Source organism: Leptonychotes weddellii, chromosome 8 (assembly GCF_054177405.1).
Source record: "Leptonychotes weddellii isolate Sample4059 chromosome 8, ASM5417740v2, whole genome shotgun sequence".
Lineage (NCBI taxonomy): Eukaryota > Metazoa > Chordata > Mammalia > Carnivora > Phocidae > Leptonychotes > Leptonychotes weddellii.
In genome coordinates, this window is record NC_138376.1 from 1724719 (window position 1) to 1733185 (window position 8467).

The following is an 8467-nucleotide window of genomic DNA, read 5'->3' on the forward strand; positions in this document are numbered from 1 at the left end:
GGGGGGGGGGTCAAAACTGGCAATCTGATTCTAAATTTACATGAAATGTGAAGGGCTAAAGAGAGCCAAATCAATCTTTCAAAATAGAAAAAAGAGTCCAAGGACTTATTACTATCTAATTTTAAGACTTCATTAAAAAGCTGTAGTAATCAAGACTATATGTCAGTATGTACTGATATAAGGATAGACAGAAAGATCAATGGAACAGAATAGGGTACATCTACAGTCAATTAATTTGAGAAACATGCCAAAGCTAGCCAGTCAAAAGGGAAAGGACAATCTTTTCAACAAATGGTTCTCCAACAACTAGACATCCTCCATGGGGAAAAAAAAGAACTTCAAGCCTTTCAGAAAAATTAACTCCAAATGGATCACAGATTTGACTATAAAAACTAAAATCACAGAAAATTTTCAATACCTCAGGACAGGCAAAGATTTATTAAAAATACACAAAAACCATGAACCATAAATGATAGGTGACAAATCAGCTCACCAAAAGTAAAAACTCTGTCCTTCAAAAAACAGATAAGACAATGAAAAAAGAAACCACAGATATTTATAATACATATATCTGACAAAGGACTTGTACCCAGAAAATATAAAGAACTTTACAACTGAATAATAAGACAAACAAGCAAAAAAAAAAAGTAAGTTTTCAACAGATATGTCACAAAAGATGTACAAATGGCAAGTTCATGAAAAGATGCTACACATTATTAGTTACTACGGAAATGCAAATCAAAACCACAATGAGATACCACTTCACAGCTAATAAAATGCCTGAAATTAAAAGCCCTGACCTGGTGTTAGCCAAGGGTCTGGAGGAACCAGTCCTCTCACACACTGTGGAAGGAAGTGGACAATGTTATAACCACGCTGGAAAAAGAGTTTGGCTGTTTCTCACAAAAGCAAACAAACAGTTATACAACCCAGCAATTCCATCCAAGAGAAATGAAAACATGTGCGCACCACGACTTGTATACAAATGTCTCTCTCAGATTTATTCACAATGCCACAAATCAGAAACAACCCAAAAGTCCATCTACAGGTGAATGGATAAACAAAATGTCATGTGTCCTTATAATGAAAGACGGCAATAAAAGGGAACCAAGTGGGGCACATGCAAGACATGGATGAATCCCAAAAACATTTCGAGAAAAATAAACCAGATGCAAAAGTATATAATACAAATCCCATTCATATGAAATCCAAGGAATGGGGAAACTACGGTATAATAACAGATAGCAGATCAGCAGTTGGCTAGGGCCCAGGGCTGGGTCTGGGGCACAGGGAAACTATCTAGGTTGATGGAAATGTTCTGTATCTTTTTTTCTTTTTTTTAAGATTTTATTTATTTGTTTGACAGAGAGAGACACAGCGAGAGAGGGAACACAAGCAGGGGGAGCGGGAGAGGGAGAAGCAGGCTTCCCGCGGAGCAGGGAGCCCGATGCGGGGCTCGATCCCAGGACCCGGGGATCATGACCTGAGCCGAAGGCAGACGCTTAACGACTCAGCCAACCAGGCATCCCAAATGTTCTGTATCTTGGTTATGGGGGTCACTACATGGATATACAAAATTCATTATATCATACAATGAATACAAGTGCATTTTGTTGTGTATAAATTATTCCTCAATAAAGTTGATTTTTTATTAAGTATATTATTGTCTGGAATGGGGGCAGGTGACAATTATCATCAGGATAATTAAGCACAGTAAAAGTTGAAAAATACTATAATCAACTCATAAATGTATCTGGAAATTAAAGAGGAGAAATAATGGCGTGATTAATTAAAATTAAAAACAACCTCTAAATTTTATTTTAGTCTATAGTTTCAAAAGCGGCCACTCAAACCTTCCATATTTCATTATTCCAGTTGTTTCAAAAGGTCCTGGCTTATCTATCATTAAAAAGCTTTCAGATAAACTCACTCCTAGGGGGCTATAAACATGTTATATGTTAAGCCTTAGTGACACTTTAATTTCTAAAGAAGATACTGATTTAAACAAACAAAACTAAAAACATCAACACTTAATGATAAGATTCCACATACCAGGGCAAGTGAATGGGAAGATCTGGGGATTAGGATTCTCCCTTCACACCCTCCCTCTCCCCACCAAACACACATACTGGGCTCCTGCTAAGTAGCTGAACAACTGGGGAATAAACATTCCACTAGCTGAATCCTGGACTACACCACACTGACCTTCCCTGATGATAGTGTGGTTATGAGGACCCAGACGGGTCTTCTGTTGGCAGAACTATTTTATTTCCCCAACAGAACAGAGCCCTGATCAGAAATAAATGAGGAAATCAGTACAATAAAAGAGAAAGCCTAGAGACAGTGCCAGTGCAGATCATACAGAAGCAGCACTACTAAAAGTTGGTGGAGAAAGGCTGACAACTCAGGCTGAGTAATTGGCTTTCATACAGAATTAAAAGAAAATTATAGTTCTACCCCTCACAAAAAGTTCCAGATCTAGTAAAGAAATAGACTAGAAAAGAAAATCTTTTAAAATTTTAGAATAAAATGAGACTATTTATGACCTCAGGGAAAGGCAGAGTTCCTTAAGTCAAATACAAAACCAAAAATGATTAAGGAATATAGTATTCAACTTGAACAATCCAAAATTAACATTTTCTATATAACAAAATCCATTCTAATCACAATTAAGGTACAAACAATATACCTGCAGACACTATTTGTTACATCACTAAGAATTAGAATCCAAAATTCATAAAGACCTCTTTTTAAGATTTTATTTGACAGAGAGAGAGCAAAAGAGCACAAGCAGGAGGAGCAGCAGAGGGAGAGGGAGAAGCAGGCTCCCTGCTCAACAGGGAGCCCAAATAGGACTCGATCCCAGGACCCTGGGATCATGACCTGAGCCGAAGGCAGATGCTTAACCAACTGAGCTACCCAGGCGCCCCTCATAAAGACCTCTTAAACATCAATCATTTGGAAAAACAACCCAGAAGAATACTGAACAAACGCCCGGCAGAAGAGGAAACTACAAAATGACTTGCACGGAGATGCAAATTCAAACAGTGAGATACCATTTCAAACCCTCAGTGGCAGGAATGTAGGAAAAAAAGGATACTCACTTGACAGTCTGGAGTCCACTTGAAAGTGTGCATCCCTAACACTCAACAGTTTTCCTTCTTGGTATACACCCTGGAAAAATTCTTGTACATATGCACAGACATGTGTACTAGAATGTAAGGTGCAACACTGCTGGAAAAAATAAGACAGGAAAAAATGAGCCATTGGAAGACATGCAAGAGCTCAGAGACTGACATGGGTGGATACAGGGATTGAACACATGAAAACAAGGCAGAGCATGTCCATGAACATGTCCATGTCCATGTCCAAAGAAGAGATCGTTTGTAGATGGTGTCCTGAAAACTAGCTCAGTGAATGACGAAAACTAAACTGGATCCCAACCCTCCATCACCTACAAGGGTGGAATCCAAATGAAGTAAATGGCTAAGGGCGTAAGGTAAACTCTAAAGTTTGTAAGTAAATAAGTAAATAAAAGAGAACTTGAAGTAAATCCCATAAGCACAAGTCATAATTAAATTAATAATTTTGACCACGTTAGAATTAAGGTTTTCTGTTCAATTAAGGATCTATGACAAAGTTACCGTGTTTGTGAGGAGATACTTGAAATATCAAAAACCAACAAAAGATTAATAGCTAAACTCTATCAACATCTGAAAAATCAACCAAAAAATGTAACTGACTCGATGGAAAAATTGACAAAGGATATCATCTGGCAGTATACAGATGAGAAAACTGCAATGCTAACAATCATTTAAAGAGAATTACAACTCAAATGTTCCCCAAATGGTCAAATAAAACCATGAGAGGTCACTTTACTCCCTATCTGCCTGGCACAAATTAGAAAGCTGGACAAAAGCAAGCACACACGAGTTCGTGGGACATAAAAACTCCCACGCACTGATGCAGGAGTCTAGATGCGGAGGCCACTAGGAGGAGTCTCTGGCAGCACTTAGTAACCGCTGGGACTTGGGAGTCTCACTGGGAGGGTGAAAAAGCATGCACACACCGCACAGAGGCGCTCTGCTGTCGCTGGCATTCAGGTAAGTTGGGACCAGCAGGAGATGACAGCGTCAGTCGGCCAGCTCTCCACCAACATCCGCAAACGCTCACCAAGAGGAACAAAGGCATTCGTTGTGATTTATTCTTCCAATGGGGTGCACTCCACTTCATGTATCTACCTAGATAACAAAAATCAGTACCCGCGGGGGGAAAAGCCAAGTGACAAAAGGCGAGCCACAAATGGGCAGGGCACCAAGACAGCACTCGAGGCTATTTTGCCCGTCCTTAAAAATGCATGTAAATGATATCGTACCGCATCTAGTATTTCGGAAAGTACCTTTAATATTTTTAATTAAAAAGGGGGTCCTGGGAGCCGACACCCCATCTTCAGAAGCACTGCGGACTCTCGGAGCGATAGGCGGTGAGTTCTTCCTTCAGCTTGTCCGCTTTTACTTCTCTCGACACAATCTGGAACAAACACAGTCAAATGTTAACTTGTAAAGATCTGGGGGTTGGATATGCAGGTTTCCATTACATTGTTTTTTTGTACTTTTCCATTTGAAGCCTCTGAGGAAAGCCCAGTGGCTCCAGACCACAAGCTCAAGGCGAGTAGGGGGTCGTCGGTTCCCGGACCACCCGCCCTGCGGGGGCGTCTACGCGACTCACCTCTTTCCTTCCCGCCCGACTCAGACGTGGGGTCTCCATCTTCACCCCCTGACGAGCGCACCACGATCAGCTCCTTTGCCAGAGCTCTCGCCCTCAGGAAGAAACCAGAAACACCGCAGCAATCGACCCGAGACGCCCGATACACGAGCCCCGGCGGCGGCGCATGCGCGGCTCCTGGAGGCTGGCGTGGGCGGGGCCGGCGCTGGGGGCGGGGCTCCTGCGGCCGGAGACGCCGGGGCCGGGCTCGGAGGGGCGGGCGCTGCTCTGTGGGCACTGGCTCCGGATCCGGTCTCGCGAGGTCTCCCCCCCTTCCCCACTCCGGTCGGAGGTGGAGTCTGCGCAGATGATCGCCGGCGTGGAAGGAGAGGTCTTACGGGCAGTGCACCGGTTCGGGGCACACACCCATGGGGCGCTTCCCCGCCGCCGGTGACCGAGAGGAGAGGCTCCAGTGAGGGTGGGCCCTTGAACGCCCCCAGGACCCGCCTCAGGAGAGAAGCAGGTGCTCAGTCCTCCTTGAGGCTCATGGGGAGGGGGAGACCTGGGTAAGGCCAAAGAAGTGACACCTCCGGGGGAGAGGTCCCTTCACTGTCACTGCAGAAGCTCAAGATGTAAACCTTCTGCCTGGGCTCCCCTCGCTCACATTCCCCTTTTAATTTGTCTGCGGCAGGCCGGCTTCGGTGTGTTACCTAAAAGTTCTGCAGATAACCACAGTGGGCTGCAAAAGTTAAGAACCACTGATCTGGGTCGAGGACCACACAGTAGTGAATGTTTTTCTTTGTCATCACTAAAATTATGTTAGTATTTTCCTGGACTGATGGAGGCCCAGAGAAGGGATTGAGTTACCCAGGATCCCACAAAGATTACATGATGGTGGCCCAAGAAGTCCTCTTTAGCAGGTCATGTATATGGAAGTGCTTTGCAATTGTTACATCAACTAACAGAAAAGGCCTAGTTATTGTGTTACATACCTAGTGCTTTGTACCCGAGCCTGGGATTATTGCCCCAGTCTTACCCTTGAGGAAACAGAGCCCGGAAGTCTGGTGTCACCCACTTGTAAATCAAATCAGAAATCAGACATAGATCTGGCTGTACCATAGAAAGGTGAACGTTTTTATACTTCACTTACTATCTTTAATGGATCCAGGTGTCCAACAAACTAAAGCAGGCACTTAGGATTGGCACCAAGATGTAAAACAAAAACAGTCCCGTCCTCAGAGAGATTAGGCATTGGAGAAAGACAGAGAGGGTCAGATGGCTAGATGCAAGGCAGGTGGGAAGAAGAATGAGCTCTGAAGACTGCAGGCCCTTCCTCTGGACTGGAGTGATGAGACACCTGATTCCTAGAATAAGACAGGTTGGATCATATCTACTTGTCCAGAGAAATTCGTATAAGTTCAAGGAGTATAGCAGATTCTCTTGGCCCCATGCTCATTAACATGCTAATCAAACACCTTCCTGAACAACAATCTCTGTCTTCCTTATTCCTCCTGGTGAAGAAGAGAATTTGGGGTGAAGGGCCTGAGGAGTTTCCTGCATTTCCAATTCCAGCTGCTGGTAATTCTTTTCCTTCCCTGGGAGTCCCAGAGAATCAAGTGCAGACTCCACTTCAGGCTGGTGTTATGGGTGGGCATGTGTTCTGAACAAAAGATTCACAACAGCCGTGTTTTGGTTTCAAAAAGGAAAGAAAACATTATTATTATTATTATTATAGAAACAGAAGAGGAAAGGAATCTACACATAGTGCAGTTAATAGTAGGCAATAAATGAGAATAAGGCAAAGTTACATCAAATCGGGTACTTAAAACATCCAACCTCATTGGCTGGGGAAGCCCCATGGAAACAGCCAGGCTGGAGTTCTGATTGGGAGCCCTGGGCAGAGCATCCTCCCCTCAGCTGAGACTTCCAACTGACCATCCCCATAAAGACCATATTCACAGGGCAAATAACAGGGTTTGAAGTTAAACATTTGTTCGCCTACGTGCAGTTTGGAGCAAGCTGCATTTCCATGTTACCATGTTTCTGTATTTTCAAGGAGCCCGGGCTCTCTGTGTCTGCCACCCCTCCCGGATTCCATCCTGGGGGGCCAGCCCTGCTTGGAGCAGGAGGGGATGTGAGACAAGATTTGTAGCTCTTGGTGTTCGGAACAGAAGGGCCAGTTCTGACCTGGAGGCCAGATCATATATTTTAAGAAACCAGGCTCCCGAGGTTATTCACACAGCCCGAGTCTCACAAACCACATTCTTAAGCCAGTGCCTGTATATGCAGGTCCAGGCGGTTGGTTATAATCACAGAAGCATCTATCCACATAGAAAAGCATGAGGGGCAGGGCTAAGAGAGGTGGGTGTGAGGATCAGTTCTCAGAGTCCCAGGGGCTCAGGCTGTTTGTGTGGGCAGAGTGGAATTACTGATGTTGCCAAGAGTCCAGTAGACCTTGTCTCTGGGGAGAGACTGGGGCTGAATCTGCTATGGGCCACGGACTCAGAGTGTCTCTGAATCTCTATTCCTCTCTTAGTTTAGATGTAGAGACTTTAAGCAGTAAGTTTCTAATGATAGATTGCAAAAATTGCCCTGAATTCATCTCATCCTCTTTCTCTTTGTACGCTTTTGCTTTTGTGACTTTGCAGCTTCTCCCATCAAGAAATGGAATGTATTTCTCTATCGCTTGGATCTGGGCTTGGCCAAGTGATTTAACAAATGTAACCTAAGCAGAGGCTTCAAAAGAGCCAGGCGCGTTGCAACTTGTTCCCCTTTTGGTTGGTTCTCTCACAGCCCTGAAACAACCATGTGAAAGAGGCTAAGCTCACCTGCTAGCGGGAGGAGGCGCTCCAGGCAACAGCCTGCCAGCCCCCAGACTTAGGGGTGCGGCTGCGCCAGATCACCTAGCACCAGCTGATTCTCCAGTTGCTGCAGACACACGAGAAGGCACAGCCGGGTTCAGCCACATACAGCCCTGCCCACAAGAACCTCCAGCTGACCTAGAGCATTGTGAGTGTGATGATTGATAGCAGTCTGAAGCAACAAAGTTTTGGGGCGGTTTGATGCAGAAATTGACACGCATTCAGTGGATGGCCTTGAATTAGTCTTCTACAACAGTGACAGCTCTGTCCGTCCTTGAGGAGAAGCAAGTGTTGCTTCTGAAGTAAAATCCCAGATGTGTCCAGCTTCTTGCCCCCTGCCCCTTCAGCCCCCTAGTTTTTAAAATTCTGTATCCATCCCTTTCTTACATGAGGAAACAGAAGTGGGTATTAATGAGGTGATCTCTGCTTCAGTGATGTTTTCACCTCCAAACTACAACATTCTTCACTCCCATCTGGGAAAGGTTCTCCCATCTGAACTCCTGCCCATAGTTCCCCTTGTTATCAAAGCCCCCCCAAGGTTCCCAGCTCCTAGAGGGGTTAGCCAATGACAGCCAGAGCTATAGGAACAGAAGAGGGGATAGAGGAAGTGGGGGAAGAGGAAGGAGAGGGGCAAGAATATATTAACAGTCTTTTAACCAAACGTTCATATACTGTCACTCTGGCAACCCACCCTGAGGAAAAACAGGAGAGCTGAAGACCTAATCACATACAGTGATGTTCATTTGAACGTTACTTATAATTGCAAGAAACAACCCAAATGTATATGTGAGTGATTATGAGATTGCTACAGTCATTTAAAACCACATATTAAAATAATTGTTAATGCCATGGGGAAGAGTTCCCCCTGAGAAAAACATGCAAGATCTAACATATATATGGGG

At 44.4% G+C, this 8467-nt stretch overlaps 1 long non-coding RNA gene across 1 annotated transcript; it reads right to left on the minus strand.

The window, feature by feature from the left end:
• Positions 1-10: 10 nt before the first annotated feature.
• Positions 11-4121, minus strand: LOC145722799 (uncharacterized). Its single transcript, XR_014147357.1, has 2 exons — positions 4070-4121; positions 11-3234 (listed from the first exon to the last, which is right to left on the minus strand). It is a non-coding gene; the product is annotated as an uncharacterized LOC145722799 (long non-coding RNA).
• Positions 4122-8467: the final 4346 nt, after the last annotated feature.